Source organism: Gavialis gangeticus, unplaced genomic scaffold (genome assembly GCF_001723915.1).
Source record: "Gavialis gangeticus isolate Ggan-Ray unplaced genomic scaffold, GavGan_comp1, whole genome shotgun sequence".
Classification (NCBI taxonomy): domain Eukaryota; kingdom Metazoa; phylum Chordata; order Crocodylia; family Gavialidae; genus Gavialis; species Gavialis gangeticus.
The window spans coordinates 145060742-145084080 of record NW_017729025.1 but is presented as its reverse complement, the minus strand read 5'-3'; the positions used below and the strand labels follow the sequence as shown (position 1 = coordinate 145084080).

Genomic DNA, 23339 nt, shown 5'->3' with positions numbered 1-23339 from the left:
GACATCAGGAGGCAATATTTTACAGTCAGGGCGGCTAGGGTCTGGAACCAACTTCCAAGAGAGGTGGTACAGGCTCCTACCCTGGGGGTTTTTAAGAGGAGGCTAGATGAACACCTTGCTGGGGTCGTTTGACCCCAGTACTCTTTCCTGCCATGGCAGGGGGTTGGACTAGATGATCTGCTCAGATCCCTTCCGACCCTAGAAACTATGAAACTATGAAAGTAAGTGTCTGAAGTCTAAAGGAATAATGTGGTCAACGAAAGTCACCCAGAAATGTAGCCCTGAGCTCCAACTGCTCCCTCACCTGTCTTCTCTGACCTTCTGCTTCACAAAGTCTAACCAAAAGTCCAGTAGCAGGAGCATGGGAAAGAAGAGATAACATTGTGTCAGTATTCGGTACAGCAGGCTTGGGACAACTAAGGACAACTAAATACTTCAGCCATGTTGTCCTCCCCTTGTACACTGCCAGGATGCTTCATGCTCCTTTCTGTGAAGAGAGTCTTGTACCACAAGCTAAACTAAAGGTTTTCACAGCCAGATGTTTAATGAGGGCTTGTACCAACAGTGATACATGGGCTACAACAAGGTACAGGATTGAAACTGCCTTGTCTAAGAAGGTTGCAGTTGTCTGTGCGGGGGTTTCTGTACAAATCTAACAATTAAGGATGGATGGGTTTGAACAAAAACCTCAGGGCCAAATATCCCCAAACTTTGTAGTGTTCAAGGTTCAGGTCCAAATTTTGTAGCTGATCCACTATTTTAAATTCTGCTGGGAGCTAAAAGTAAAGCCTGAGAAATGCCACTGATGTCATTGGACTTACTCTTGGTCATGTGCAGTGTAACTAAAGGCAAGATTTAATCCAATGACATTCTGTCGCATTTTAATAGCTTTCCTTAGCTAACAACCACCCCACTTCACAAGCATCAACAGATTATTCTGCAGATGCAATGGTTCCAGTAGAGTCCTGCCTTACAGGAGCAGGACAGGCTGACAACACACAGAGGCAGATACATTTTTCACTTGAGTGTTTTCTTGAAACTGGGAGATCTCTGCTCCGTTCCACAGCTGCTGCTATTAGACAAACAGATGTCAGCCAGTAACCCACAAAGATACAGCAGCATCCCCTTGGGAACAGGCCTTTTTTGTTCCTTTGGAAATCCTATCACTTTTTTCCTCCACCCAAATAACAAGCACTTGTTATGTCACAACTGTACCATACTATGAGCTGGGAAGTTCAATGAATTACGAGAATATGATGCCCTTAGAATAAGGAGCTGTGACACAAAACAAACTAGCATTTTTAACCATCAGGAACTGGTGTGAATTTGAATGGGACATAGAAGTGCATGTGTAAAACAAGGAACGCTTGATAAATGCTTTAGGCAGTGCTAGCACCATAGATACTAAATGATTTAACGCATCAGGAACAGCATCTGAAGGAGTATGTTGAGGACAAAGATACCGGAATGAGGGAAGAGTGAGGTGAAGGCTGGCAAGAACTGGGACAAGGATCTGGGATCTGCTCCCTATAACTTCACGGGAGCAGAAGCAGGACCTAGTGCCTTAATGGCTTCTCACTCCTGTGATGATTGTTCCAATATAAAGTTGAGGGTGATTAGCAAGGCAAGGAAAACTTACACTGCTGTTGCCAGTACCATACTTAGCCTGTGAACAAATTAAATACTCCAGCTTTGAGGACTGTCAGTCTGTCTCTACTTGGGCATGACATTTTCTAAATTAATTAATCAAAGTGAAAGCATATTATAGTCAAATTCAAAATCGTAGCCCCAATTTCACAACAGCCTGATGTACCACATTAACTCCCACTTCAATTACTTTCATCCCAGTGTTTTCCATTACAGTACACCAACTGGGCTCTGCACCTACAGGGTCATTAGGCACTAACCGCTAGCTTTTCATGGCAGCAGGGACATAAATCACCTCAACCAGTTTTAAAGGGACCATTTAGGAGGAAATTATTAATTTGTAATCATTGAGAGTGAATGGGAAACAAATGAACCAAACAAAAGCTTTATTCTCTAGTAACATCTTTAAGGATGGAAGGGAGGGTGGGGAAAGAAGGATTTCTTAATAATGGTTTAATTAACAAAAATGTAAATCCATGCAGTAAATGGAGCAAGAAAAGTAGCAGCAGAACTACAGCAGATACACACTGCATTTGTATATTAGCATCCATTCATATTACCTGTCTATATAATTGCACCTCAGATAATAATTAGTAATGTGTCTTCTGTAAAGCTAGCATCACTCTACTCCAGCTATATAACAATTTGCACTTTAGGGAAGAGATAGTAGCAGTCAGACATTTTAAGATTACTGTATTAAACACTGGGACTAAATCCCTCAAAGCCATTCTCCCTTTCTGGTTTTACAGCTCGTGCTCACTAATGCTAATGAGTAACTTGATTCATGTGACTATTCATATGAGTCACAGATAGCTAAAAAATTATTCGCGTGTGTAGGTGTTCCTGTATAGTAAGGATGGGATTTTTAGAAGGACTCTGCAATAGTTGATATTTGTTTATATCGAAAACAATGGTCAAATTGCCATTTATATCAAAGGACCGGCTTCACAGTCCACTGAAGTCAGTAGAAAGAGTTTTCAACAACACCATGTGCAGACTTAAAGAAAAACACAAGCTTAACAACTTTACTGGATCAGGGCAAGAGCACACTGCAGGATTGAGCCAAACGCCATTATTCACATGAGTGAAGTTGTTTAAGTGTTTGCAAAACTGGGGCTTAAGTCAACAGGAACACACACATTGGTCTGAGAAGAATTCAGCGCGCAGCAGTGGTGTTTATTTGAATGTTCCCGTGTTTATAGATCGCAGTACATTCAAGGTTCCTTGAACATGTAAGGACTAAAATAAGCACAGCTGTGCTTGGGCTCCAGATACATGCCATATGTATTCACACAGCGCAAGACATAAACTTCTGCCCCTTGAAATGTTATCACCAGCTGGGGCAGAATGACACCCAACTGCCCAGTTGTTACTGCACAGTCATTTAGTACTTGCTTTAGCAAGTTTCTGACCCTACTGCGCAGTAGCAATGAGTTACTGCGCAGTAACACTGGCATCACGGTTTGTATCTGCTGACACTACGTCACCATAGTGACAAGTTACATCACCGTAGCTCATCGCTATGGCAATGTAGCATCACAGGTAGACAGACCCACTAAGTGGGAAATAATAGAACTTTTGAGTCTGTAGCTATCAAGCATTCAGCCCTGCAGATAATTTAAAATAAATCTTTTGTACTACCCAGATGTACAATGTAATATTTGACCAAAAAAAAATGAAAGCAGTGAAAGGCATCATTTTGTTGCGCTGAAAAAAAATGTGGCTCAATTTGGATTTTATCAAATTTTTCCCACCCTCAGGATTGTACCAGGTGTGGGCTGTGAGAAGGTATGAGATATTTTGAGATGGTGACCTCCTGGCTAGGGTATCAATTTAAAATGTCCTCTACCAGAATCTATCTGGAACTTGTAGAGAAATGGATTGAATTGTTACATAGGTTTTTTCCATCTCTGAATGATGGTGAACTCCAGCTCTGGCACTGTGTTAGCAGAGAGATAATCAAACTTTTTGTTTCACAACTACTAAGCAATCAGCTTGATACTGCATGTACGTGCACCAGAAAAGCCAAAACATATCACTGGGCACCACGTTATTTCCAAGATTAACATATCAGAATGACTATTTCTTCATGGGGTAAATTAGTTTCTGTCATTACAGGAGAAGTCATAATTGACCAGGGATTGAGGTTTCTTGCAGTAAAACACTTGGTTAAGCCCGGTGAGTATAGTAATATAAGTATGGATTTGGTCCTTATTGTTATTTTAACACTGCCTATTAAAAATGAAAGCACTGAGCCAAAAAGGCATAAATGAAATCTTCATGAAAAATATCCATATAAAAAAGCCCAGACTGGTGTGGTGGGTATTTTCAATTGCACAAAAAGTTATGCATGCACAGTGAGGTTACAGTTTTAAACTGAAAAGGCTGGCTTTTTAGAGGGCATCCCCACAGCCTTGCTTTTCACAGAATGACTAACTTAAACACCGTTTCTGTAAATTGTTAGATACATAAACTCACTATGAATGACACTGCCATTTTGTATATAAAGACTATCTTGGACCACTATCATGTTTGTACTGAAAAAAGTTTAAGCCTTTGTTTTAAATGTACCTCATGAATCAAAGAGGTCCCTGGCAATTAAAATACAGCCAAAAGGTTCTGGTTGCTGTTATGTAATTTAGAAATCTCTCCATCATGGAATCTCTTAAGCCTGTTGGTCACTGGCCTAAGCCAGAAAAGAAAAAAAACCCAAACCTGCTGACACTAAAGCCACCCCTTGTTAAGCTAAAAGGAAGTGGTTCTGTCTGTAATTGCCATATTCTTCTCTTCCAATTTGAGAATTGCAGGTCTAGTCTGGAGATAAATATGAACATTGTCCAGAATGCAGAGGGCATGAGAGCAGTGGCAATGTCTCTTGAATTTATACCCAGATAGCAACTGGTCATAAGTGGTGAAGCACAGTGCTAGTTTGTCAGAGAGAATGACTCAATGCTTACTGAAGTCAATGGAAAAACTCCCTTTTCATCAATGGACCTCACACTGATAAATTTCTAATGAGAGGCGAGGCTTGAAACTTAGACATTTGTTTCAAGGGCAACCAAAGAAGATACTGAGTTACAGGGATTAAAAAATAATACCTTGGGCCAGATCCTATTCCACCTACTAAGTGAACTGAAGCAACTAAGTGTCATTCTATTCTACCCTGCTTAAATCCCTGAAAAACCTAGTACAAGGGTGGCTGTCTCCTTCTCCTTACTGGTTTTCTGGCACTTAGCTTCAAGTCTAAGGCTAAGTACAGACATTCAAAGAGCCCAAGACAGAAGTGCTCCAAGTATCAAAGTACTCTAGGTTAGGTCAGAAGCGAACAGAACAGATGTTTGCTATTTGGTGGTGGTGGTGGCAGTGGTTGGGGGGTGGGGGGTGCTCAGAGCCTGCCTGCACTGGCTGAGGCCAGCAGGCTAGGAATGCTCCTGCACACCTCCGGGGCCTCCCTACTACTACCCCCGACCCAGCTATGCACAGAGGAGACGCAGCCTTTTCTGTCTCTTCTCTGAGACAGCCCACGTGCAGGGCTAGGGGTACTCACCTGGAGCAGATGAGCACTGGCCAAGGTTAGCAGGCCACCCAGTGAGAGGCCCTTCAGAGACTGGCAGAATGCAACCTAAACTTAAGTCCTAATGGTATAGATGTTCAATAAAGTGTTCTAATCTAAAGCGCTTATTCAGATACCACATCCATCCAGGGTTAACTTAGACAGGAATCCATGAATGTCTATTTGTTTATAGCCGTAGAGTGCTTTCTGTGTGCTTATCGCATGATAAGTGTAACTTCTGTACCTAACCTAATCTAGCAGCATGTTACTAACAGAGAAGTATTAATAGATCTTTAGATACTCATACAGAATAGAATAGACTCACGTACCAGTCCACTTAGGCACCTAATACGTAGAGAAAGATCTGCCCCTAATATTTAAAATAACTGACAAAACCTCTACATATCACCACAGTGAGGAAAACCTAGTCCTAAAAACCAGATTCAATGACAATAACCTTGATTTGGTGACTTTCAGCTCTCTTGATACCCCCAAATGGATCATTTAACCCTGTAAGTGACTATGCAAAGGGAAGGTCCATTGCCATATATCTGATATCAAATCACAGCAGGACTCTATGGTGTATTATATATTCCACACTAATATACTTGCAGTATACAAGTGTGGTTTGTTGCACTGAAACTTACCAGGTGAGTAATTGCTCCCCTGAACTAGATACAATTACATTTGTCTGATGTGGATCTCGAGATATGTTGGACTACAAGATGGATCATTCGCTCTGCATATGCAACCAAACAAACCAGCTCAGAGAGAAGGGATGTTATATATTAAACCTTGCTTTCTAAAGCATTATTAATATCATATGGGATCAGGTTTATTAAACATAGCTTTAAATTGCAGCCGTTCTGAACAAATTTCTTAGGTATTGATTACAATCTCTGTGGGGCAGTAAACAATAAAAGGTAAGTTATTAATTACTGTATATTCATGCTTACAGAAGCATGGAGGACCCACTGTCAACTGAAATCCTAAAAATGTCTGCTATTGCAGATGACTTGCTTCTTGCCTTCTCACTGACAAAACAGGAATATGATTAAATAAACCCTCTCTTGGTAGCTTGCCTGCTTCGTGACTGCAAGCATGTTCTTCCCCCTTGATGAGGTATCTCTGGGTATAAAGGAAAGGAGTCATTCACTCAAAATAGCAGAATATTTGCTTATTATGACTCACTGAGCTCAAGAGACTTCAGTTTAGTCCCAATAGCACTGGTTAAATTCAGAATCACGGCTTTAGTTACTAGAGGCATATGAAGGCAAAATACATGCCTTGCTCCTTGGGTACTCCTTAAGAAGATGGTAGGAATCCAAGCAATTAGCCAAAATGATCCAGCTTTAAAGAAGCACAGAACTGGAAGGAAACCCACAACAATCTGCACTGTAATCAGTGGGTGTATTTTCTGGGAACCCTGCACACACAACAAGAATGAACAAGTCAAAAAAGACATCAGCTGAGGTTGCAGGTAAAAGAAGAATCTCAGTCTCACAAATAAATAAAAAACAGATAACAATGGGCTTGATGTGCTTCCCAGTTACTGTCATTTTCTGTTGATTTTTCTCCACTAAATCCAAGAACAAATCTTGGCAAAATCTGCATAAAGGAGTGGAAGTCTACTATATTTTTGTCATGACAGATTCAGATTTTCGTCATGACAATCTCTTCCCGAGATGCTGCCCCTAAAGCAGGTGGTTGCCAACCTGTTTAAGTAGGAGATCCCCTTTGGCATTTAAAAGCAATCCAAGATCTACTGTGCGCAGTTGCCACCCCCCCACCCCACCCCACACTCTCCCTGCCCAGCAGGTAAGTCCATGGGGAGGGAAGTGGGGGGCAGATCGAGGCAGAGGGAGAAAAAATTATTTCGGGGCACGCCTTCCCAGCAGGTAAGTCCCACTCTGCCAGGACCCCACTCAACTTATCCCTCACAGCAGGGACCTCAATCTAGCCCCCGCCCCTTCCCACCCCCACGGACTGACCTGCTGGGCTGGGGCACATGCGTGCATGCATGCAGGCACTCAGCCCCCACCCCCAGATCGACTCCAAGAATCTCCAAGATCTACCACAAGAGGCTCTGAGATCCACCGGTGGATCGAGATCCACTGGTTGGTAAACCCTGTTCTAAAGCATTGAGCTACTAAGAGGATACTCTTTCAGATAAATACAAAATCAAAATAGCAAAAGTTTATTAATAACTCAGGCTTCAACCCTGCAAAAACTTACAGGCATGCTGAAGCCACACTACTCATGTAAATAATGCAGTTGACAACAATGCCATTGTTTTGTAAGCATGAAGTGAAGTACACACATTGGTGTTTGCTGGATCAGTACTCTAACATTTTTTTTCTGACATACCAGATTCATCATCTGCAAAGACAACAACTTTTACCACTTCAGTCTAAGAACTCAAAGCAAAACTGTCACCACAAAGAGTTCTGTCCAGAGCGTGTGACATCAAAACCCCCTCTTCAAGACCATAAGCATATTGTTGACATTTAGCTCTTCTAGAAGTTCCTTTTCTTCCTCCCAGCCTACACTGTATTTAAATGCACAGGGAAGGATGTTATGAGCATGTAAACATATGTTCTGATAGATTTTTTTAAGGAAAAGATTTTTTTAAAAAATCAGAGGTTTTAGCTCTGTTTACTTTTGGTTACCATTACAAGCAAAAAGCCAAACCAAAGCAAAAAGCCCTAGAAAAAAAAAAAGAGTTGGGAGGGGAGAGTCCAACTTAAATGAACATTTTACTGAAAGCTTTTCAACCCCCTACAGGCCTATCCACTTTTTTCTATCTTTTACCCTGAAAATTAGATCTTTTTTTCCTTTATGAAAATAATTAAAGATGTAATACCATTGCTACTATCACTAGTAGCTATGATAATACAGCTGCTCTGGGGCTTTTTTATAGCATTTTATTTGCAAAAGCTATATATAGGCTTGTGTCAGCACTTCAACTATAAATGCTCATTTTCAGACATTTATAACATCTCTTCACCTGATGCAAATAACAGTCCTCCAGAAACTTAGCATGCAGGTTCTCAGCACCAACATGTTTTATTCTATCTCTCTGGAATTGGAAGAATATGATCTCTTCCAATCGCCTCCCTTTCACCCTGTTCATTCATCATTGCTCCTTCACTGGTCATAAATAGCATTGAGATACTGTTGATGCAAATGCCTTCATCTCTGTTGTCCCAGCATTATGAATTACCCTTAAGTGTCTGCCCCACTGACGCACCATCTTTTTTCAAAACTCAGTTTGCAGCTCTTTATTCTACTAAATTTATGTCCTCTTATATTATTATCGAACTCTGTTCAGAGATAGATCCTCCAGTGCAATACACTGGCACAGATCTTTCAATGGAGCTGCCTTCACTCAAACTAGCTGATAATCTCTTTAAAATGCATCTTGATCCCTATAAATGCATTAGTCAACTTAACAGTTACAGCATTTGGGGATATGGCAGTTATGAAGATCCAATATATAATAAACACTTAATTTGTAGTGCACCTAATAATTATTTATTGTAGTGGGGATTGGCAAGAAACAAGAAAATGCTTTCTGTTTCTTGTCTGCTGTGATTTGTGGATGGACAGACAGGCTCACACACATATGTATGTACAAGCACAGCCTGAATTGGTCTGGGAACTTAGCGTGATTCAAAACTTGTTTATATCCTGGACCCAGCCAAGACACCCTTCACACTGAACAGGCCGTCTGTGGACCCAACCCTGCCTGCCTTGGGAGCATGAGTTCACACTGACTTCCGTGGGAGCGCCAAGAGCTATCAGGATTGAATGCTTTGTCTATTGTAAAACAGCTCCCTATTCCAGATGACTAAGATCATTTTAGGCTTCCACAGCTGACAGATTTCTATATTCTATTTCCTGTAATAATTTGTATCTCTAGGTCATCAGTTCCATTTCCTGCCTGCAAGGATTGTCAAACAGCACAGAAAGGTCATTCTTCTGCTTCAAATACACCAACTTTCTGAGGATTTGGGATGCATGCTTAGACACTGTTTATGAAATAGGTACAATTTTCATTTGCAAGCAAACAGGTGGCAACATCACTGTTTTACTATAAAAAAGAAATGACACCTTGTCACACTGTGCAACATTGCTAAGCAAGTGGAATATTCTGGTCTTTATAGCTAGCTTGCCAATTGTATTTTCTGCTCTGCTGTTGAAGGCTTGTTAGGATAAAAGGAGACTAACGTAGAAATTTAAAAACCAAACAACTGCAGTTCAGTCTGTTCCCTATGACATGAGTGACATGTACAATATACAGTGATTTAAGTAGGCATTCCTCCTGTCTGCAGAACTGCCAGATCTCAGCATTAAAAAACCATGAGTCAGGCCCATTAAATTCATGAGCCTGGCTTAAAAATCAGGAGATTTTAAAGATAACACATTTTGGTTCCTTTTATTCAGATCCTGTCGTATTGTCTGCAATCATGAGTAATCTGATTCCTGGAGTTGAGTCTTTAAGGTAAACACCAAGTATCAGAAGACTTTCAGTCCAATTTTAAAACATGAAAACACTACACTTAAGACCAAAACTTGGGACATAGTCTTTTTCCATATAAATCAGCTGGTGGTCTGCCATTCACTTTAATAAATTACCTCAACCTTTACTTTTCATTATTAACTGCTCAAAAACCAGAAAATATGAATGTCCCCAAAACCTTATTCAGGTCTAAAATAAACACAGACTTGTTGTCATTGGCTTCTTAAGATGGTTCCATCTGTGGAATATACTCACTTTATTTTTGCTTTAAAATGGTTCCAGCTGAGTGTCTGATAAGTTGATCTAGAAATCTTCGTGCTCCAGGAACAACTGTAATACATCTTTCCTATTCTGTTCTTGTGGGTGGAATCTTGAATGATCAAACTACTGCTTTTGGCCTAAAAGGCAGGTAAGGCAGAAGAGGGGCATCTTGAGAAATTCTTACTAATTTGTATGGAGTAATAGCACACCTCCACCCTTCAAACCCTGGAATAAAAATGAAGCAGTCTCCTACCTGCCACACAAACACACAAAGAAGTTTTTCAGGGCAAAAATAGAATCCTGCATGCTATAATGAATAACAGAGGCAAGCAATACTTTTAAGCAAAGGTGCTCTACTCAGTGATCAGTGTAACTTACTGATGATTTGTGGAGCAGTTAGTAGTTTGTAGAGATTTAACTGGTCATCCACTGCCAGACTTTTTCCTATTTCTAGCTGCTCAGTCAACTGAAAAGACCCCTTATCAAATATTAATTAAACCTCTTTGTATGAATACAATTGCCATTATTTCCACCGGGATACAAAAAGGTCATAAATGAAAGGAAGGTGATCTGCCCAACCAGGCATGGGAAGACAAGTAATTGATGATGTAACTTCTGTATTTAAATCCATGCTATGAATAAGTCTGATAACCCTTGACTGGAGCTGACTGGGACACAGACAAGGTCTGGCTGCTCACCTGTGATCAATGTGCAGATTTTCACAAGTTCAACAGGAAGACAAACTAATTCAAACCTGAGGTCATGAAAGCATTAACAAATATCTGTCTGCCTCCTTGCTAAAAGGAGGAATGCAAAACTTGACTCCTGTTCAGCTTTGAGTTAACAAAGCTGAGAATGAAATATTAACAAGAAGAGCTGCTATAAAATCCCATCAGTCTTAAACAAGGAGCTCTCACACCATAATATGCCCAAGAAAAAGGATTTATATTGCTTAAAAAGAAAACATCATTTGAAATTGGCCCAAGAGAAGAGGTCAAGAAACGCTTCATACACAGATGGCTTAGTTCTTGTTTTGAGAACATCTTCAAGGACTTTGTGTCCCAGAGACCAAAACTGCAGCTGAAAAATTTTACATAAATTTATATACAACTTTCATTTGCTTTTGAAAAAGGGAACTCTGGCTGAACATTTGGCTGTAGATATCATAACCTGAGACATTTGTGCTCAAACTTCCAGCCCCATGGGCCAGCTCATGAGCACAGGGTCAGTCCATGGGCTGAATCCCATGGGCAGTGTCAGTCTGTAGATCTGATCCAAAATGGGATCAGTGTGAGGGGTCTGTCCACAGATATGACCCCATGTGCCAGATCCGGTCATGGCATGCAGCCCAATCCCACAGAAGGGGCCATGTCATCCAGTTCTCAGGGCACCCCATGGGTGTGGAAGTGGGGTAGCATTGATTGCCACAGTTTGGGAAGCTGTGGCAATTAATGTTACTACTACTCCCTCCCCACCAAATTTCTGGACCCGTGGAGAGCTCTGTGGGTCAGATGACATATCCCCATGAGCCACACATTCAACCTGCGGGCCAGAGGTTGGACATCACTGTCTTGTGATATCAACTAAAATGATCTGGAGGGTTGCTGAATGAATGCTGTCAGCAGGAGGGTCCCCCAAGTTTAGTGCCCACCAGGGCGTAATATTTTGGTATTACTTTCGTGCACCTCTTTGCAGAAGGTGAGGTAGCTGGAAATCAGGATGTAATAATTTGCATAATAACAACAGAAATATTGTATTATTAAAGACTCATCATTTAGTACTCCTCAGTCACTGCAGAATACCACCCTCTTCTGTTTAGGCATTGATCCTGAAGACTATTTAGAAATAATTAGTCTTTTTAATGCTTGAAATTTTGGACAGCAAGTCTCATAGAGGAGTAGACTTCATATTTCTATGTATCTACTGGATTAATTCAATACTGGATTATTTGCTTTTCCTTTGGAGTGATGAATTAGCCAGAGTTCACTATAATTAACATCCTTTCCCTGTTATTTTACCATTTTAAAAAATAAATGCATAGTGACAGTTATGGAGAGAATGTGGCAGGACCTCTATTAAACTGTTAGATAAGAAAAAATCAATGGCCAAAATTTCCAAACATGATTAGTAACTTTGAGTGAATTATTTTTGAGTGCATAACTTGAGGAACCATAAAAGGGTCCTGATTTTTAGAAAGAGCTAGGCACTCTCTATCTACAAATTCAGCCTCTAAAACTGTGCACTGAAAAAAATAAGGCACATAAAATTGCAACCATTATGATCAAAGTCCATACTGGTACATCCCTTGTAGTCTTTATTTAGAGAATATTTTTCGCAGAAAACGTCAAAGGGAAAGGACTCATACTTGATTACAGGAAGCAATAGATTTAAGCTACCGAGAAAAGCCTATTGGATTTGCAAATGAGATACCTATAAAATGCCCAGTGAATCTGGAACAAAAGAGAACATACTGTACATTCAGGTCTCCAGGAAAAAAAACCCAAACCCACTGATGTGTATTTAGATCACAGACAGAGAAACAAATCTTGGGGTCAACTTCCAGCTGAAAATAAATGGAACACCATAGTTCAACACACAATGTTCTGAGCTGCAAATGAATGGATTTTCATTGCAGAGATGGAAGGAGATAAAGAGATGAAAGCTTTTTATTTGACTTAGATAAGAATGTAGCTCTCAGAGATGTCTTTGAATTAAAAACCTGAAGAATTTACATAGTACAAGGATAATGAAACAGAATGTCTAATAGCTTTAAAAAAACAACAATATAATTACTGTCATGAAAAGAGCCATAGAAGTTTCATCTTATGAGCTATTTTTGAAGAAGTTTCTGGCTTGGAAATCAATACAACATTCCTAGGGTCACAGTTCAGAAAAGTATTTAAGCACAAACAGAAGCATTTAGCTATAATTACATGCCATTAAAGTCAAGAGCACTTAAGCACATGCTTAACTTTATGCATTTGCTTAAATGCTTTGCTGAATCCAGACAGACAGCTAAATCACAACCTAAAAGATTCACCAACACCTGCAACATCTCCGTCCCATCTTGACTCTTGGACAGCAGTATGCTGCCTAGTGCCTAAATCAAAGCCAACAGAAACCAACAGAAAGATTCCCAATGACTTTAATGCATTTAGTTTTCAGCCAGTAAGGAACCAGAATGAATGGATCGTCAGACAGGACACAGGAAACTCATCTGAATTCGTACCTTTTAATAGATTCCACATCCAACTCTTTTTTAGTAAGTTAACAGTTATGCACCCACTAGTCCTGTCAGCAGACTCTTCTTTTCATAAATACCATTTTTTCGAAATTCATCTATTGTTGATACTTTCTTACCTCCAGTTTGTGTCCTCACAAGGCCCAAGATACTCAATGGTTTCAATAGCTTTCTAATATTATTGTTAACCTACTATAGATACTTCAGTATACTTTGGATCTTTTTTATTTCCTACATTATATATTATGATAAGTAACATTGTAACCACCATAAAAGTCTATGGCTTTAATTATGGCTTATTTCCTTCCAGTTAGTACATCAATTTCACAAGCTGTTTTTTCCCCCTCTGGTTGCTCCCTACTACATTTTAAGAGCACAATTATACACCATAAACTACTCCACCTACCTCTTTAGCCCCAACAAAGAAGACACATCATAATCCACCAGCTAAGATCATTTTTCCCATCTTAATGATGGCATGTGACCTTTCAGAATAATCGGGCTTTGGTGAATGTATACAGAAATTTATTTTAGTATGCCCTAGTCTGCCACCCAAAGTAAACTGGTTAAGGGTTTGATCCAAAGTTTTTCACAGTCGCTGGCAACCTTTCCATTTAGCATGAATTTTAAATGCCAAGTTCCTGATTTGCAAGGATTCAGAGAAACTGCTGTTCTCATTGAGTTCAACAGGAATTGCTGAAGCTCAGCAGTTAAAAAATGAGGTTTCTTCTATTTAAGTGTCTAAGTAGGGATATAGGAATCTGACTTCGGTCACCCACTTTTAAATATCTAGCCTGTCAGTTTTTTCCTGATGAAGAATATTGTGAGGGGACAGTCTCAAACTACTCAACGTTTTTCTTTAAGTCCCAGCTCCCTAGGTCATGTGATTATGGGAAACACTCCAGGTTCCTGTAAAAGAGAGTTTCAAATCTTCACAATTGCTCAGAAAAGCCTGAAAATGGGAACTGAGTAAACACCTCAAAAGAAACCCAACAAAAATCACCCTCCTCTAAAGCACAAGCAAATAACAACACACACAGTTACGCAACTCAAAAAGTTAATGTTTTTTAAAAGTCTTCAGATTTGTAAGACAACCTTGTGACCTCAGGGATCATGACATGTGAACATCTGAAGTTGGCAGCTTATTTTTGGCTTATTTTGATAATTGGGCCTATAGGAAAAAAGAGGAAACCACATTTCTATCAAGAAATGCAACTGAAAATAGGACTGTTGTGAAAAGACGCAGCTGAAAAATAATTGTAAAACAAAACTTCATTTAGATCTTCTGCATGCCAGCTGTGCAACTCAGGATATCACTCTGGATAGGAGGGATATTTGGCTTTATATAGATAAGTGGGGAGAACATTTAGCTGCACACAAGGTTCAAAGAATTTAGCAGCTTCTTCGAATTCATTGAGAAAATGAGTTTAGCATTTCCATTCCCAAATACAGAGAGAGAATAAAACATGCTGACAAGACAATCATGGCATAGAGAAATCAATGTGGAAAGTCTTAAGCTGTCCCCAGAGCACCTACATTAGCTATGAGCCTGACTGCACAAAGATCAACCCCATCAGCAACCAAAGATGGAAATGAAGTTGGGTAAATGCATGAGAGAAACAAATCACAACCAGATGGATTTGCTTTAATGTGAAAATGGCAGCATTTAATTTCCTAAGAAGACAATCGATAAGATGCAGAGCAAGGGAATAACTCTTTTACAAGCATCTTAAACAATTTTTATTATTTCAAGCAAAGTATACTGACACTGGCTATTATAATATTATTTGCTATATTGGGGAAAGAAGAACTATTGGGCCTAATTCTCATTTGCAGTAAGGATGCTTTGGGCCACTGTGACAGAATAAAGGGGTCTTTACATTGGCATAAATGTATGTTACTCCCCTTTTAAGGCCCCTTTGTGCTGTCAGAGTAATGTAAAGCCCCCTTTGCCTCAATAAGAGTCAGGCCTCTGAATTTTAAGAAAAGACAAAATACCATTATAATAATGTACTATAAACAAAAACAAAAAAACCCATATAAAATGTTCCTATGGCCCTTCCCAGGGGAGTGATAAAGGGAGGGTGACCAGGACACCAGCCCCATGTGCTGGTGTCAAGCAGGTACAAGAACAGCAGCTGCTGCCACTGCTCGTCTGGCCACTGCTGCTGCCCTTGCTGCCGTTACCACCCAGGGCCCAGAAGTCACTCGTTACACCTGTGCAGTGCCAGATTAAGGTTTACTGGGGCCCGGGGCAAACAGAAAATTGGATTCCCCTCTCCCCTGCAGGAGCTGGACTCCCATGGTGGGGAGTGACCCCTTCCTCTCCTGGTACTGTCACTGTCAATGGTGAGGCAGGCCTCCATGCCCCGCAGGGGAAGCTGGGTAGACCCAGCCGGGCTCAGGGTAGGGTGGCACATGCCCACCTTTCCTCCCTGCTCTCCTCCCTCCCTTACCCCCACTGCAGCCAGAGCAGAGCCATGTGGGGTAAGGGCAGATGCGGGCTGCCAACTGAGGGCTCAGGGCTCTCTACTCTGCTGCCTTTGCCCTGGGGCGCCCTGTGTCCTCTGCCTGCCTGGCAGCAGGGGCACAACTCACCACGCCCACTGCTGTTAGGCAATCAGGGGATGTGCGGCTGGCACAGGGCACCTGGGGCAAAGGCAGCAGAACGGAGAGCCTTGAGCCCCCAGTGAGCAGCCCAATCTGTCCTGTGCACAAATCTGGGGGGGGGGAGGGGGCACATGCCCCCCATGCCTCCCCCAGGAGGTGCACAGAGCAGCAGGGAGCAGCAGGGAGCACCCCCCAGGCTGCACACAGAGTCAGTCTAGTGCGGGCTGGACTTGGTGTTGCAGTTATGGCTTGCAGCACTTGGGGAGGGGGGCGGTTGGTCCAAGGTGCAAGTTGCAAGCTGCATACAGCATCTGCACCAAACTAATCATATGCACTGGCTCCAGGGCTGGTCCACACTGTGCCCAATTGGACTAGCCTTGCCCACTGACTGCGATGCAGCTGGACCCAGCCTGTAGACCAGTCCAGAGACCCTCATCCGACCTGCAGAACTGAATGAGTTTGACACCCCTGAACTACTGGATGCCTGACAACCAAGAAGAAGACTGAAGATACCAATTAACCTCACATGGGCCACTGAGTAGCTAGAGGATGTTTCTTTACAGCCTTTAATAACCCAGGGTGAGAGCTCAGCTAGTAACCTGGAGAAGAAAGACACTTAGTCTCCTCACCCATCCTATCCTCATCTCAGTGACTGATTTTATGAAGAATAAGTGCCACTAACAGGAAAGCCAATTTCAGGTAAAAGGAAAAGACGGGGGAAAAAAATCACCAGAAAGCCCCACCCTACTTTCAGTTCTAATTCAGATTTGTACCAGACAGCAAGTAGTTCTAGACATTGGAACAAAATATCACTGTGTGATATGCACCAAAAAACAGAAGGCAAGTGCAGTTTTCTCTTTAAGATTGAGTGACCAATTGTGTCTGCAGTTCATCACCTCTCTGAAATGCCTGATAGTCCTTTAGGCATCAAGAGCATCTTTACACACACTCCGGAGTGGTGGGGTAAGGAGACAAGAGGGGGGTGTTGCCTTAATTAGAGCAGCTCCGAGTGCCACTGTAATTAAAGTGCCCACAGCATCTCGTGTGTTCAGTGTTCCGCATTTCAAAATGGGGGTGAGGATGCCTTAACTAAAGCTTGTTCAATGAGCTTTAGTTCAAAGTGCCCCCGCCACCATTTTGAAGCATGGGGGCGCTGAATACATGTCATGCAGAGACTGATTAGCATGCTCCACCTACTTGCTAATGGGCATGTGTTGGAGCAGACATCCGGCACATGTGTAGGTGCCCCAAGTTTCCTTTCAGCAGCATTTCACAGTCTCCATGAAGCATGGCAACTACTTACGTTGCCATAACTAAAAAGAAACATTATAATGCAAAAAAGAAAATCAAGGCACAAAATATAACAGCATATTAACATGCCAAAGGTCTAAGCCAACTATTTTAATGCATGCAGGGATGCACCAACCCAAAACCCCAAACCATTACTGTGTTGTTTCTCTGGCATCAACTTGTTTTACAGCAACAACATTTCAACACAGAGTTATATTTTATGCTAGAAATCACTCAAGTAGCTACTGCCATCCTCCTCCTGCAGTCCCCTGACCCTGTGAAGGCAAGATCCACATCATATTTCACTGTTTCCTGGCTCATGCATTTAAAAGCCATGGAAAAAGGGGTTGTAAAAATAAAGATGTGTGCACAAATATATGCAGGCTGCACAAGAAGTCTGAAAGATGAAGTGTGATTTGTGTGCTACATAATGTTTGCTGTTAGAACTTCTGAAATTCTACCCTGGCAGGGCTCAGTAATATGTCTGTCATTAAATCACAATAGAAAAAAAGAGAGTGAACTGTAAACTAAAAGCATTTAGCTATCCAGACATGAGGCTATGTAAATGTAGTTTCTGCATCTCTAATATTGTTAGGAAAGTGCAGTCCTGAAAGACTAAAGTACCTATATATGCCAGCCTCCCATTTGGTCAGCTGTACAGAAGATAAATATTGTCTCCATATATGTAGCAGTCTGCTGGTTCTAAAAAGGACTTGGTTGAGGAGACAGTAACGCTAGTACTGACAGACCTTTCGCTTGGTTATAATCTGCTTCACCCAAAATCCACTGAAGTTAATGGAAGCCCAGATGAAAGGGCCTCTGGTGATGATTAGATCAATGTACCATGCAACAATCAGTAAAATTAAGCACATTTACTAGCTTTACTAGCACATCTTCATCATATTTGCAATTATTTTCCTATCGTTAATAATACAACTCTCTTGAAAGGTGAAGATGAAGTACATCACTGTTTTGGATTGCATTTTCTCTCGGTGGATCCTGCACATACTGGCTTTTTCTTGTAGGCTATTGTCACTCATTCCAAGTTTGTGTAATAAGGAAATAATAACAGTATTACAGAATGATTTACACTTTCAGAGTACTGGGCAAACATAAATTATTCCTCACAGTACCTCTCTGGGGGAGAGAAGTATTATTTTTTATGTTTTATTTGCAAAGCTGTGCTTTCATACTCTCCTGCTAGCTGCTTTTCCCCATTCTCCACATTCTGCGTACAGTCCTCTATACCTGTGCAGAAGCTGAGACGAGCAGAAAATTAGGACTATTTTTTCTTTAACTTGTGTGCAACCTCATCCCACTCCATGTCAATCCTGTGGCACAAACCATGGTAACAGTGCCCTTACAGAACTGCATTAGAATATGAAGCTGCTTGTAAGTAATGGGATTTAAGCTCAATGCACAGGAGTTTTATTATTATTATTATTATTATTAGGAATTGAAAAGGATCTGGAAAGGAGGAAAGTATACTTTTTACAGAAGAAAGCACTCAAATAACCTTCATCAGTGATGCTCCATTAGAGTCACAGGAACCTGTCCAAATGTCTACAGTAACTACAGCCTGCCTCTCCTGGGTTCGATGAGTGACAAGCAGGAGGGCCTAAAGGCAAAAATTCTAGGCACTACACATTTGGGTCCTATTTTCTAAGAGAACCAGATGGCACCTGACATGTGTTGGCCACTTGCTGAGATGAGATATGTATATAAACAGATCAAGAAGCTCAGAAAAATGTAGGACTTGATGGAAGGAAGGGTGCGGTATTCATTTACAACCAGTATTTGTTTACCCAGTCAGGCTGCAAGTTGCAATGGAGGGTGTTATGCACCTGGACGATCAGTTATGTAACCATGCAGGCAATGAGAAACACATTCCTTCATGAACAAAGGGAAAGAGCCAACAAGTATTAAATTAGGCAGACAATAATGCAATAACTTTGCTTAGCTTTATATTTTTAGTCAAACATTCACCACTTAAAAGTCTGGAAAACAAAACCGAATACAGACACACTTAAGTATGACCCAGGATGTCAGCCTCCCGCTGTACTTGGCCTTGGTGAGGCCGCAGCTGGAGTACTGCATCCAAATTCTGGGCTCCACAATTTAGGAAGGACGTGGAAAAGCTTAAAAGAGTACAGAGGAGAGCCATGTACATCAGAGGGCTAGAGAACAGGCCTTAAGAAGAGAGGCTGCAGACCATGGGACTCTTTAGCATGGAGAAGTGCAGGCTCAGGGGTGACTTGTTGGCAGCCTGTAAGTATATACGGGATGTGCATCGGGATCTGGGGGAACACCTGTTCACCAGAGCACCTCAGGGGATGACAAGGTCCAACAGTCACAAACCCTTGCAAAACCATTTTAGGCTGGACATAAGGAAAACCTTCTTTACTGTCTGAGCCCCTAAGGCCCGGAACAGACTCCCTCCAGAGGTGGTGCAAGCACCTACTCTGGACACTTTTAAGAAACATTTGGATGCCTATCTTGCTGGGATCCTTTGACCCTAGCTGAATTCCTGCCCCTGGGGCAGGGGGCTGGACCCAATGATCCTATGAGATCCCTTCCAGCCCTAGTGTCTATGAAATCTATAAGTAGAAACATGGGGGTATGCATTTACCTTTATGGTGTTACTGAAGGACAAGCAAAATGAAAAGCCAAGAAGCCTTCTGGCTTATAGAGCTGCTGTTCAAAGTAAATTTTGTGTAGGAGTTGACCACTGCACTCAGTGTGCCTTAGCTAGATTTCAAATGCTGAATATAAGGGTGCTTAAAGTCATAAAATCAGACCATTTTAAAAAGTCATATCAAATGGTTCAATCACTATAAAACCCACAGAAGGGGAGATTTGGCTTCCAGATATATACCGATAATACATTTTATGCCACACACCTCTCTCTCCACTGCCATTTGTTACCACCACCCTCTCCTCCCTGCCCCCTCCCCAGGTCCATCTCTTTGGTCAAGTGATCAGCTAGCCAGTTATAACTGCACAGTAACTTAGTACTTGTGTATCCAAGTACTAAATGACCGTGCAGTAACAGTGCAGCCAGTGTCTTATGTAGATGTGGCCCCTGACTCCCAAGATGTCCCAAATCATGCCTCTGGTCCCAATTTAAGCCGAAGTGCCTGGTAGACTATTTAACTTAAAACTGCTAGCTATGGCCCTTTAAGGTTTATACACTCATTGGGAACTCCCATCAGAGAGATGAACTCTGTCCATTCTCCTTCTAACCATCTCCCAGCTTTAGCAGCAGTCCACAAGGTGAAATTTCCCTTTGGCTAAAGGAGTTCCCATTCAGCCGGAAGAGGTCATACTGCATTCTCCTTGGGTCCCTTGCCTACTAAGCCAGGGGTTCTCATTAAGAGAATAATTTCAGCATGCCATACATTTGCATGGTTTGCTATGAACTTAGACATGCCCCTTGCCTTGAAAAGCTTATAACCGAGTAACACAAAGCAAAGAAACGCTAGACAAGAAAAGGCATGAAAACACTGTAGATTAGAATCCCCAATTGGGAAGGATTGCTGTTGAGAGAAGGGAGGTGGGATTCTTTAAAGAGATGGGTTTTAAAAAGTGGGGATCTGAAGAAGAAAAGACAGGAAGAAAGGGAATCGTTCATATACAGAGGGAGCATTTAAAGAAGGCATGAAGCTGAGAGTGGGGAAAAGAGATAAAGAGGGAACAGTTAGGTTGGTGAACAAGGGAAACACCAACTGTCAGAGACATGAGTTTGGGTGAGGCTGTTATGCAAACCTTGGATAAAGATAGAGGACCTCATTTTTCATTATCTCTAGCTGGAAGTTTCTGCTTTCAGCTTCTGTTTGGACACTGCCACAACTACATCATGTCCTACAGTGATTACAGTAATAAAGAAACAACTAGCAACCTAGTATGTTTTAGTCTATGGAAGCAACAATGCTGAAAGTTGCAACACAGAAGATTTGTCATTGCCAGATATTTTGTATAGGCATTCAAAAGGATACATTCCAAGACCTTGTGTTCTTTTTAGAGGCAGAGACCTAAATTTGGATCTGTCTGCTAAGTCTGGCACGTCTCTGAAATGAAAGCTCACCAGCAGCAACAACAAAGACTACTTCTGGGTGCCAGCTGAATAACTGAACACAAGTTGCACAGTTCCAAGGTAGGAAGAGTTTTGCTGGTTGGAAAAAAACACACTGTCATGACAAAAAATAGGCAGTGCAGACTTTATACACCTCCCTTTTTCACAACAACTGGCTGTGCAAGGGCTGGAATTTTCCATGGACACTACTAGAGTTAGGTGCCCGTAGCTCATTAGTACAGTTAGCCTTAATGGCCATATCCAGATGAGCATGGACATTTGTTTCCCTGGGGACAAGAAGCAGCAGCACAGTTCATACCACTGCTACTTGTCCCCGGGGAACACCTGTACCACGCACACTCTGGCACACTGCAGGTTACCTGGGGTGGTAACTGTGCTGGCCCCAGCAGCCTTACCTGCGGTCCTGGGGGCTGGGGAAGCTGCAGCCACAATGCTCCTGCAGATAGGAGCCTGGCCAGCAGATGGAGTGTGGCTTCAGCCAGCCAGGCTCTTGTTTTGGGTGGTGCTTGCTGCCACCATTCTGTGCCACCCCAATTTTTTTCCATTTGGATTTTTGTGACCCCAGGGTAAAAAAAAAAAGCCCCTCACTGCAAGGTAGCAATGTGGGGAATACCCAAATGTGCAGTGTGTGGCACTGCAAATGGGTCTGTGGCACCACATTACCACATGACCGCACTTGTCTGGACACAGTCAATGAGAAGAAAAGTGTCTGAGGCCAAAAAGGAAGATGTTGGAAGCCTTTGCTCACTTTGAGGCTTTGGAAAATCCCACTCCAAGAATTCTTCGTACCTTTATGTACACTAGAAAAATGACACTTAGTGTTAGTCAGTGACATTACTTTTGATTCATGCCAACAAGAGAATTTGGATCAGAGGATGCTAAGAAACTTCAAATCTCAACTGAACTTAAGACACTACTCAGATATTGTAAAGAAATGTTTTAGCAACATTGAAACTTCAAAAATTAATCAAGATCTGAAAAGTCTCAAATTTTCCTAATAACAGAAAAAAAGAACTGTAAACCACAGAAGAACACATAAAGTCATAATCCTAACTGGCTAGGGAAGAGACAACATTAATGAACAGTACCTCTGATAACAAAATACTAATTGTGGCATCATTTTTCTGCCACTCATATTAAACAAGATAATATATAAATACTTAACAGTAATAAAAAAGGAAAGAAATGTACAGCATGTAAGTTAGAAACTGAGCTACAGCCAATCAATTAGCTCTACAAGACAAAGCCCACAATTCAAGGTCCATATGCTGAACTATTAAGCACCTGCTTATATCCCCTTGACCCAAGTAGGAGCTGAAGACCATGATTGTGTGCAGTCCTGATATGGTGCTTTCCTGAACTGAAGCCCTAGTGAATTAAACCAAATAACCTTTTAGAACAACTACAATGGTACTATTCTCTGTTGTATAATAGCTCCAAAGTAGCAACCCAGCCCTGCTACTTTGTTATGGCATTGCCTCACTAAGGTGATATTAATTGGGAAATAATGTGCAATATTTTTTCACACAATGAGGTTATTAACAGGCCAATTTTGTCTTTCTCTTACACTAGTGTAACCCTGGTGAAGTCCATGATGCTGTCAATTGTTAGGCCCCATGGGACTTTTTTTCAGAGTGTTGGAAACCACTTTGCATGGCATTGGAGCTGGAATCTGCGTCTAGGGCTGAAACACAAGGCCACTCAAGGGAGACCAGAAAGACCAGAATACTCAAAGTATCTTTTCCTAAAGTGCATAATGCAAAATCCTTATCTGGCATTTCACAATGTATTATTTCTTATTCTCTCTCTGCACATAGAACACTCATGTGTCTAAAAACTGAAAGATTTTGACTCTAGACTTGCAGAAAGTAACAAAGAAAACCATTCTAAGCCGAAAAATGTTGCCAGCCACAAACACTTTTCATCACATCACTAGACAACTGGTGTCCTGTGACTTGTTATTTATATTGAACAGGAATGTTTCAATGTTATTGTGTTATCACTCTCATTTCTTCACTGAATTCACCTGTTGTGTCTCATCATAGAATCATAGAATCAATGAGTCAGAAGGGACCTAGACAGATCATCGAGGCCGACCCCCTGCCACGGGCAGGAAGGAGCA

The 23339-nt window shown here is 41.5% G+C and overlaps 1 protein-coding gene across 1 annotated transcript in view; it reads right to left on the bottom strand.

Annotated features, from left to right (window-relative positions):
* Nucleotides 1–23339, bottom strand: part of OSBPL5 (oxysterol binding protein like 5) — a 270342-nt gene that overhangs the window by 183674 nt on the left and 63329 nt on the right. The window lies entirely within an intron of this gene.